A 9,738-nucleotide genomic window follows, 5' to 3' on the forward strand; every position below is an offset into this window, starting at 1 on the left:
TAAGCATCCAGTAGGTGCTTAATAAGACTCTGAGGCAAACTTAAGATCACTAATTACTCAATCATGATATTTGGTAGAATGGCAGTAGAAGAGTAGCTGTGAAATAGGGATCTCATCATTTGCCAAATTGTGCCATGTTGGAGAATTTTAATTAGAGTGACTCTCGGCATTACACGTGGCTGTTCAGGAAATTAGAAGGTAGTTATAGCTCAAGGTTTTGATATGCCTGAGCCTGAATGTACTTGGCTATATTACTGTCAGAGAACTATGTAATGTATCTCAAAAAAAAATTTATGTTTGCACCCAGCTTGTTAAGGCTTAGCACAACTAGCTGAAAAGGCATATCAGACAAGTGCAAATATGACAGTTCATTTTTCACTACCATTTCCTTCATCTATTACCAAAAAAAAGTATTTACTAAACTCAGTTTGTTCTTGGTGAAGCAATCACAGAAATAGGAGTATTTCTCTAAAACTAGTCATTATCTGAAATGTAAGAATATATCATTCCCACAGTGTACCAGGGAAAGGAAAAATGAAAACAGATACCATTTTTTGAAGAAAACTGAAAAGCAGTAAATTAATAAAACTACAAATTTTAAAACATCAATGGGATCTATTAGAATTACAGAAGAATGTCTTTGTAAATAATGTTATTATTAACATGTCAAATTCTTGGTATTCATACATTTACCAATCATTGTTTCTATCAATGTTTTCATGATCAAATACAAACAGTAAATATTCAGAAATTTGTCGTGTTGTTCAGGTATAAGTTATCATCAAATATGCTGCAGGGATTCCTCTTTGTCACATAGTTTCATTCAATGTCAGAACAAGGCACTGGGCAGATAACTTGGCAGTCTAAGCACCTGCTTGGCAAGTGCAAGGTCCTGAGTTTGATCCCTGGTACCACAAGCGGTACTGGCCCAAAAACCAGGCACGGTTATGCATACCTGAAATCCCAGTGGTGGGGAGGCTGAGACAGGATGATCCCTATGAATCTGAACCATGTAGTGAGACCCTGTATCAAATAAATTTTTTTTGGAAAAAAAATTCAGTCTTGGCTCTGCCTGATATTTCCCATACCAAGGGTAACATCTCAAACACAAGGGCCTGAAATGATCTTTTCTTTGGCCTTTGGACCTGCAATAACTCAACAAATTTCCTTCTCTATCTGAACTCAGCTTGACACAAACACAGGAGGATTTCAAGTTATTTTGCTCATTAACAGAGTTCCCTATTTTTGTAAACTACCATCTGAATCTCTGAAACTGGGAAACAAAATCTACATGTGCTGGCAAGGTCGGAGTGGCAGAGAGGTCTGCAAGAAGGCACAGGAAAACCAGAACTACATTTCCAGGTCAGAAAAGTCCAGCTTGAAGCTCCCTGGGGACTCTGAGATTTGGCTAAGAAACACACTGGGGGAACACAATTCTTCCATCTGTCAAAGCCCAGTGAACAGGCTACACTAAGCCTTAAGCACAGCTAAACAAAAAGGAGAAGGAAGAAATGGAGGAAAAGGAAGAAGGAAAGGAGAATAAAGACAGAGAGAAGGACAGAAAAGTATATTAGAGTATAAGCTAAAGTGAAATGTGAACAAAATAATTTTTTGGCCCCCTCCAAAGCCTCTGGCCATAGAAAGTCTGTTTCTTACTTTCTCTTGCTACTTACAGGGGCAGTCACTAAAAGACTAACAGTGTTTGGGTGGCAGTGCCCTTCCTAAGCTCACCCACCAACCTCAGATGTAGTTTGCGAAATCAACTAGAAGATTAGAGATGATCCAAAAGAAAAGAGAAACTATGATGGGGGAAAAGGGAGGGGAAGAAAGGGAAAAGGAAATAGATAGAAGACAGTTACACAGCTCTTTTCTCTTAGTTCATTGAAAAGAAAGGTGAGTACTAAGACTGTTTGGACAACGGTTCATGCTTGTACCTTGTATTCTAAAGTAACTACTATGAAGATAATGATATGTAAAAAAATAATAGAGATGGAGACCAGAGAGCTGCCAGCGTAAGCAGTGAGGCAGACCAAATGTGCACCTTGCTATGAGGGCAGAGGAGCCCAATAACTCCCTGTCCCAGCCCACAGCAACTCTCAGGACGGCCCATGCGAAAGGACTGAAAGGCGAGTCTGCCGAGCTGACCCACTTCTCCAGGCACTGCTTTTCAGGAGAGCAAAGACAAGAAGCCCCCTCAGCATCCTGAGCAGAAGTCTCCAAATAAGCACAAAACCCACTGCCTTCCAACAGGGTACCTCTGTTGGAAAACAGCCAGGAGGTGGAATAAGGACCTCAGCAGGACACCCAGGGAAAATCAAGGATACCATGGAAACCTGGTGCAGAGAAGGATGTTCTCTTCTGACAAGTGCGAACTGTCACGTGGCAGCACAGTTCCAAAGCAGAGAGCACCGCAGTGCCTCGTGAACCATCTTCCAGCTCTCAGCCCATGAGGGGAACACATCCAGCTCCATCCTGTGACTTCACATCCATCACATTCCTTGAAACAGAGCTAGCAATACTCAGCGCACACCTGGTAGGTACTGGGAAAACACAGAAGATATAAAGACACAGAAGATATAAAATTAGAAAATAGGGAGATAGTTCTGCAGCCTAAGTGCCTGCCTGGCAAGCACAAGGAACCGGGTTTGTTACCTGCTACCGCATGCCGTGCCAGCCCAGAGCCCAGGGTATGCTGTGCCAGCCACCAAAACCAGGCATGGTAGCCCACGCCTACAATCTCAGTGCTGGAGAGGCTGAGACAGGACAATGGCTACGAGTCCGAGCTGCATAGCAACATCCCGTAATAAACAAACAAACATTTTTAAAAGTTAGAAAATAGGAACTCACAACCTACTTCACCAAACCAGACTGTTCAATTTTCTGAGTTACACTAAATAAGTTTATTTTATCCTACTGTAGGGCTCACATGCAATATTATTTGCCTATAAAAGTAGAAAAGAAATGCTCTGTCTGTGTACGTCCCACTGTGGAGAGGGGAAATTTACTACTGGATAGGAAAAAGCTTACAAAACTGAACACACTGTAAACCAGGGTAATAAAAAATAAAACAGACCAATGAATATTAAATGAATAAAGAAGTAGATACAACTGAACTCCCAAGCTAATTAATAAAACTGTTCACAAAACTTTGCTTGAAGTTTCCTAGCGACTGAGTAAAATATAATTCTTAACATCAGAGAAAAGAAGCTTCGCAAGAATGCAATTCAGTCAGCTCATGTATGACTCTTCTTCCATCTATTAGTTTGTAGTTTCATTTTGAAAACTATGATTGCTTAATCTAGAGGTTTCAAGGAAATAAAATTTGTAGATCCAGATTTAATAGTGTTGAACCTACTCTTTGACTTTAAATTAGAAATCTCTAAGAGTCAAATTAACATTAAAGTCCCTAGGGTGCAATTTAGAAGATTATTACTTGAAAGGCTGAAGTAGTACCACAATGGAACAAAAGATTACACAAATTCTATGCTTTATTAAATCGTACCTTGGAGTCCTGCATTACTGGATAGTACCCTTCAGGTTCTGGAATTCACCTGTTTGTTATTGGTCTCTATAGAACTGAAAACAATTATCTAATAGCATGAGTTTAGAAAACAAATATTTTTAACCAACCCTGAAGGAGGGGGAAAAAAAGATTATTTCTATTTGAATAAACACAAATATTGCTTTTTTAGTTTAGTCTTTGTTGTGAGGTATTTACTGAAGCTAAACACAATTAGTTTCTAAATGTGAGTCAAAAGTCCATATGAATAAAACTGATTAATTGATAATTATTTTTGAATGCATTTGGTTGTTTCGGGGTCTTACTATGCAGTTCAGTCTGGTAATGATCCTCCTGCTTTCAGCCTCCCCAGTGCTGAGATTACAGGTATGTACCTCTACGCCGGACTCTGGCTGGTTTAGCTCATCCTAGGGGCGGGGCTGGCACAGCATTTGGTGACAGAAATCAAAGCACAGTCCCTGTGTTTGCCTGAACTTGCCTATTTAGTCCACTGAGCTATCTCACTGACCCCCAGTTGGTTAAATTTAGATAGATTCCGTTCTGTGTTTCAGGTGGTTCTGGGTAATGACGTCAGTTTACTTTTTGAATCTAAAACTTTTTACAATAACTTTGTCTACGAAAGAACACTTTTCTGAATGTTATAGACTTTCACTGTCTGGCTCTACAGAAGGCTCTAGTCAATATACTTCCTCAAAATTAAATGTAAATTAATTGGAATTAATATTTTAAAAATAAAATTTTTCCATTACTTTACTCCATGCCAATGCTCAAGAATCACTTGGTTGGTGGGTTTGTTTGTTTGTTTGTTTGTTTGTTTGTTTTTGGTACCAGGGACTAAACTCAGGACCTTGCACTTTCCAGGCAGGCACTTACGCTGCTGAGCTATCTTCCCAGCAATACTTTTTAAAGTAAATGCTAAGGGCCGACAAGATAGCTCAGTGGATTAAGGGTCTGCTTTGGTAAGCACAAGAACCAGGGTTCGATCCCCGGTCCCACACTCTGCTCCAGCCCCGCCAATCAAGTCTGAGTGACTTAGCCAGGGCACGGCGGTACATGCTTGTAATCCCAGCACTGAGGAGGCTGAAAGCAGAAGGATCACTATGAGTCTGAGCTGCATAGTGAGACCCTGTACCAAATATGTAAATTTAAAAATTAAAAAGTAAAGTAAATGCTAAAATATTTACTTAACAATAAGGTAAAAAGACAATTGTATCTATTTATTAACTGTTGTGGACACAAGGAATTCTTAGTTCTTTTTGTAACGTAACATTTCTGTTCAGTGTGCTAAGCATACACTCACTCATTGCAGTGCTCAGTGAAAACACACTGCATCTCTGGAGAGGAAATCGGAGGTGTCTAAACAACAGGCTATGTAGCCTGATCCTGCTGTGAGAAGGAGCTACTCCATGAAAAATATTCCCATTAAGTAGATGTGCAAGTTGGAGCATGAGGCAAAGGTAAAGAAAGAGATCTGGTAGAGTTGCGAAGCTGAGACAATCCCTGTCATGCTGTTTCTCCATTTGAGGAATGTTTTAGTCACTTTCTTCATCACTGGAACACGATGCCTGATGCTGACAACTCAAAGGAAGTGCAATTTATCTGGGCCCTGGGTTACATCTCCTCACTGGGTGGCTCCAAGACATAACAGCACAGGATAAGGGACTGAGCGTGGCCAGGGAGATAGCTCAGTCACATAAGCACCTATCTAGCAAGTGCAAGGTCCTCAGTTCGATCCCCAGTACCAAAAAATATTCTGCTGAATTCAAGCACCTACAGTATTTAAATGACAAAACTAACCAAAAAAGTGGGATAGAAATGAACAACACTTTTGTATCTGTATACTCAAAACAGAATAGATATACAGCTCCATTCTCTTAATTCAGTGAACAGAGAGGTTTGTCATAATAGTGTTTAAGATAGGATATCATGTCTGCATCTTGTACAATGAATAACCACTAAGACAACAATATGCAATATATTAATTATTGAAAATGTGCCAGTAGTGTGTTGTGAAACTCTCATTGATATTTGCTTCTCAATAAAATTATTAAAAAATAATAAAAATAAAAAATAAAATAAAATGAAAGAGGGAGAGCGAGAAAGAGAGAAACAGAGACTAAGTGGAAGAACACTACCCCCACCACCACAGCCAAGAAAAGCAGAGAGAAAAAGGATGATCCCAGGAGGCAGAAATGCCCATTTAAGTCACACCAGTGATTCCCCTCTTCCCATCAGACCCTGCCTGCTAGCAGCACATTCACTTTGAAGATGTAAGTGAATTAATAAAATAACAATAATGCAGTAATGAGTGTAACACCCAGAGATTCAATCCCCTTCCAAAATCCCTACTTCTGAACCCATGGGACTTTTTCAGGAACATCTAGGTTTAAACCATAGAAAGGGACCATGGTCATCAACATTTGTGTGTGTGTGTGTGTGTGTGTGTGTGTGTGTGTGTGTGTAATAACTGCACTGACATATATGGTCAAACATTTGCTCAACAATGGTAGCACATGGATAATTACCTGGAGTAGCTGCTTGGTTTCTTCAGTAGTCCCTTAATATTGAGGAATATCATCCCTTTTGAAATTTCCTTATAGTGAGAGTTAATTATACTAAAAAGGAGCCTAGCTTAGAGAGCATCAAAGACATCCCTGATGTGAATGGCTTTGTCCCAAGATTTATTTCCTTCTGTGTTTGGGTCACAGAAGTGACCAGACAGATCCAAATACCAGATATCTCAGTCCACTACATGTCAGCTCCAGGGTACTACAGGGCATGAAAATGGAGTATCGGGGTCCTTTCACTGGTGCAGCTTAAGGAAAACCAAAAGCAAATATATTTTGCTATTGACTTATCTGTCTCAGTCACACAAGCCTAGACCTTCCTTCCTTAGGTTGTAATAATACCAAATCTCCAGGTAGTTGAAGCTCAAGGTAATTCATCAACATTAATCAATTTCAGCCCCGGCCTTCGGTAGACAGGCAGAATGCATCACAGAGCTATTGTAGCTGAACTAAATTCAGCCCAAGGAAAGTCTTAGCCAGAAAGACACAGGAAGAATCAGCAGGAAAACAAGATGTACCTTAGCCCAGTTGACCTGCATTATTATGTATACGTGTCATAGGCTGGGGTGCAAGGTAATTGGTGCTAAAATTGGGAAGATCCAAGGCAAAGTGGGGTGGGTCAGCCCTTCCTCCATCCCACAGGGAGCATGCTAGCCTAACCTGACCCCATTCCTACCTGTCTAGTTCTTCTGTGGAACAGGCATGTAGGTAGAGCTCTGTATTACGACGGGGCACCATGGCCAAAATGAATTTCTAATTACGTAGAACATCTTTCTATGTGTTCAACGTTTTCATTATTGCATAATATAGGGCATCTGTTTCTGAAGGGAAACTTTAGAAACATAGCTGATAAGGGGCACTGTACTTAAACTTTCCTTCCACCTGACCACCTGCTCTGTAATGACAAACTGCACTTAGGCAGACTTGATTCTTCTTCCCACGGTTGGGTGCAGTACCTGCAAGGCAGATGGGTCCAGTGCCTTTGATTTGTTTTGGCATTTCAGGCACAGACTTAATTATGATAAACCAGTCCCAGCTTTTTTTTTTCCTACCTAGGTGGCCTCTCAGAGTGAATCACACTGATAAAATGTGGTTTAAGTTCATTTTTCAGTAATTCTAGTAATTGACCCAGGGAAATTAAAATAATATTTCCCTGTTCTACTTGTCATAGCCTGTTGAGATATCTTTCAAAATGTGCTACTGTGGGGAAAAAAGAAATTTCATACACATATTATTACTGAAATTTCCTGGCTCCTTGCCTCCCAGAAGAGCAGCACATGAAATATTTATTCAGAAATGGAAATATTAAGAATTAAATGAGTTTAAACCATCCTAATTACTTTATGGGCATTACTCCACTGCTTAAAGAAACTCCCAATAATCTTCCGCCCTACATAGGCTGTGTCGATTAGAACATCTTCTTGCCCCAAAAAAATTAAAATCTCCTCTCGATAGCCAACTTGACTGATTAATTCTATTTAAAGTCTTATTCTCAGGATGAAGGAATTGGTCTGCTGTTGAAGAATAAAGTCAGAGAAGTTAAAAAAAATTTCAGGTCAAAAGCTATTTTTTATTTATTTATTTATTTATTTATTTGATACAGTGTTTTGCTACACAGCTGAGATATGTAGTGATCCTCCTGTCTCAGCATCCCCAGTGCTGGGATTACAGGCATGCGCCGCCACAACGGTTTCAGTGGCCAGTTCGGCACAAGGCGAGCATGGCAAGCAGTACTGGAGATTGAACCTGAGTCCTTTCACTTGCCAGGCAGTCTCTTAGACTGCCTATGTTCCCTAGCACATGAACAGCTTCTTTTTTTTTTTTTAAACATTTATTTATTGTGTGTGTGTGTGTGTGTGTGTGTGTGTGTGTGTGTGTGGCCAGCTCAGCCCACCAGGGGGCAAGGCTGGCTGGCTTGTGGTGCTGGGGGATCGAACCGTGGTCCTTGTGCTTTGCCAAGCTTGTTCCAAGTAGGTGCTTTAGACCACTGAGCCATCTCGCCAGCCCCCATGAACAGCTTCTTGATGGGCCTAAAAATAAAGAAAAAACAGGAGAGTAAACACAAAAAATTTCCTTTATCTTAAAGGAAGAATGTCTGACTGAAAAAGTGGCATCTAAATAAGACCTAAGTTAATTTGAGAGAGGAAAGATCTTGTCCGCTCCATCTCCATGGTTACATCTAGAATAGCAGTTCTCAATGTGGTCCCTAGTTGGGCAACAGCAGCAGCACCCAGGAATGTGTTCAACTGCACATTCATGAGGCCTCACCTGAGACCTACTGAACCTGTGTCTCTAGAGACAAAGCCCAGCAACCTGTTTTAAGAGACCTTCCAGGTAATCCTGATGCATGCTTGAGTTTGAGCCATTCTTACCCATTAAGGTGCCATCTAAACGCTCCCTCCTCAGTGAGACTTTCCCAGGTCTTCACAGCTCTTTAGTGGTCTCTTCCTTCCTCTGAAATCCTGCATCACCTTCCTAATAACTATCCATAGGAGCTCTTAGGCACCTCTCAGTACTGCCTGCATGGCAGTCCCAAAGGCAGGTGCTGGACAATTCCTCCTTTATATTTCTCCACTTTGGCAAAATGGAGCCTCCTGAAGATTCATGAAGGGATAGCGCATACTGTGAATCATGGTTCTCCAAACTATTAGTTCCTATAAATGTTGTTGCCTTCTAAGGAAAATCAGCTTTTATATAAGTGATTTAATTAAGGGTCTAGAGATGAAAAATTATCCAGGATTAGTAGATGAACCCTAACTATAACTACACATATTCTTATCAGAGAAAAGCAGAGAGAAATTTGACATACATACAGAGGAGGAGGAGAAGCGGTGTGACCATGAAGGCAGAGATTGGAATGATGTGGCCCCCAGCTAAGGAATGCTGGTAGTCACCCAAAGCTAGAAGAGCCAAGGACCAGATACTTCCCTGTAGCCCACAAGAGGACATGTAGCTTTCCAAACATTGATTCTTCCTAGTACTTCTGGTTTCAGACTTTTCCCACCCAGAGCTGTGAAAGAATACATTTCTAGTCTTTTAAGGTGCATATTTATGACATTGTGTCACAGCAATCCCAGAAAGCTAATCCAGGTGATCACTGCTAGCAACTAGAGATTACTTTTGGAGGAATCACCTAGGCTAAGTGATAGCACCCAGTTTTTAAACGGATGGCTAATGTAAGTGCTACAGTGAACTTGAAGGCGTAGTAAAAAGCTCCAGGCCAGGAGGTGAAGGACAGCTTTATCAGCTGGAAAGATTTAAAAGCAAACTGATGCTTTTCTGGAGGGGGGAGAGAAAGATGATTCTGCCTATAGACGACAGCTTCAGTTATCCATGAATTCCTGGCCCTATGATCTTTCCTGAGCCGTGCCGTACAGCTTCAGCTCAGGCTGCCTCGCGATCTCTGCCTACCAAGTTAGTCCTGGCTCATGCTGAGATACCATTTAACTCTTCGGTAGATACTAGTAAGTCCTCATAACAATCCTATGAGCTAGTTACAATTATTATCCCATTTGACAGTCAAGAACATTTACACTTAGAGGAGTGAACCAAGTTACTCAGGGTCTCATAGCCAAAAGAGGGACAACTGTCCTTGAAACCCAGACAGTCTGATTCCAGAGGTTCAATCGCTATCCCAAAGTGTCTGTTCTC

Source organism: Octodon degus, unplaced genomic scaffold (genome assembly GCF_000260255.1).
Source record: "Octodon degus isolate 3935 unplaced genomic scaffold, OctDeg1.0 scaffold00018, whole genome shotgun sequence".
Classification (NCBI taxonomy): domain Eukaryota; kingdom Metazoa; phylum Chordata; class Mammalia; order Rodentia; family Octodontidae; genus Octodon; species Octodon degus.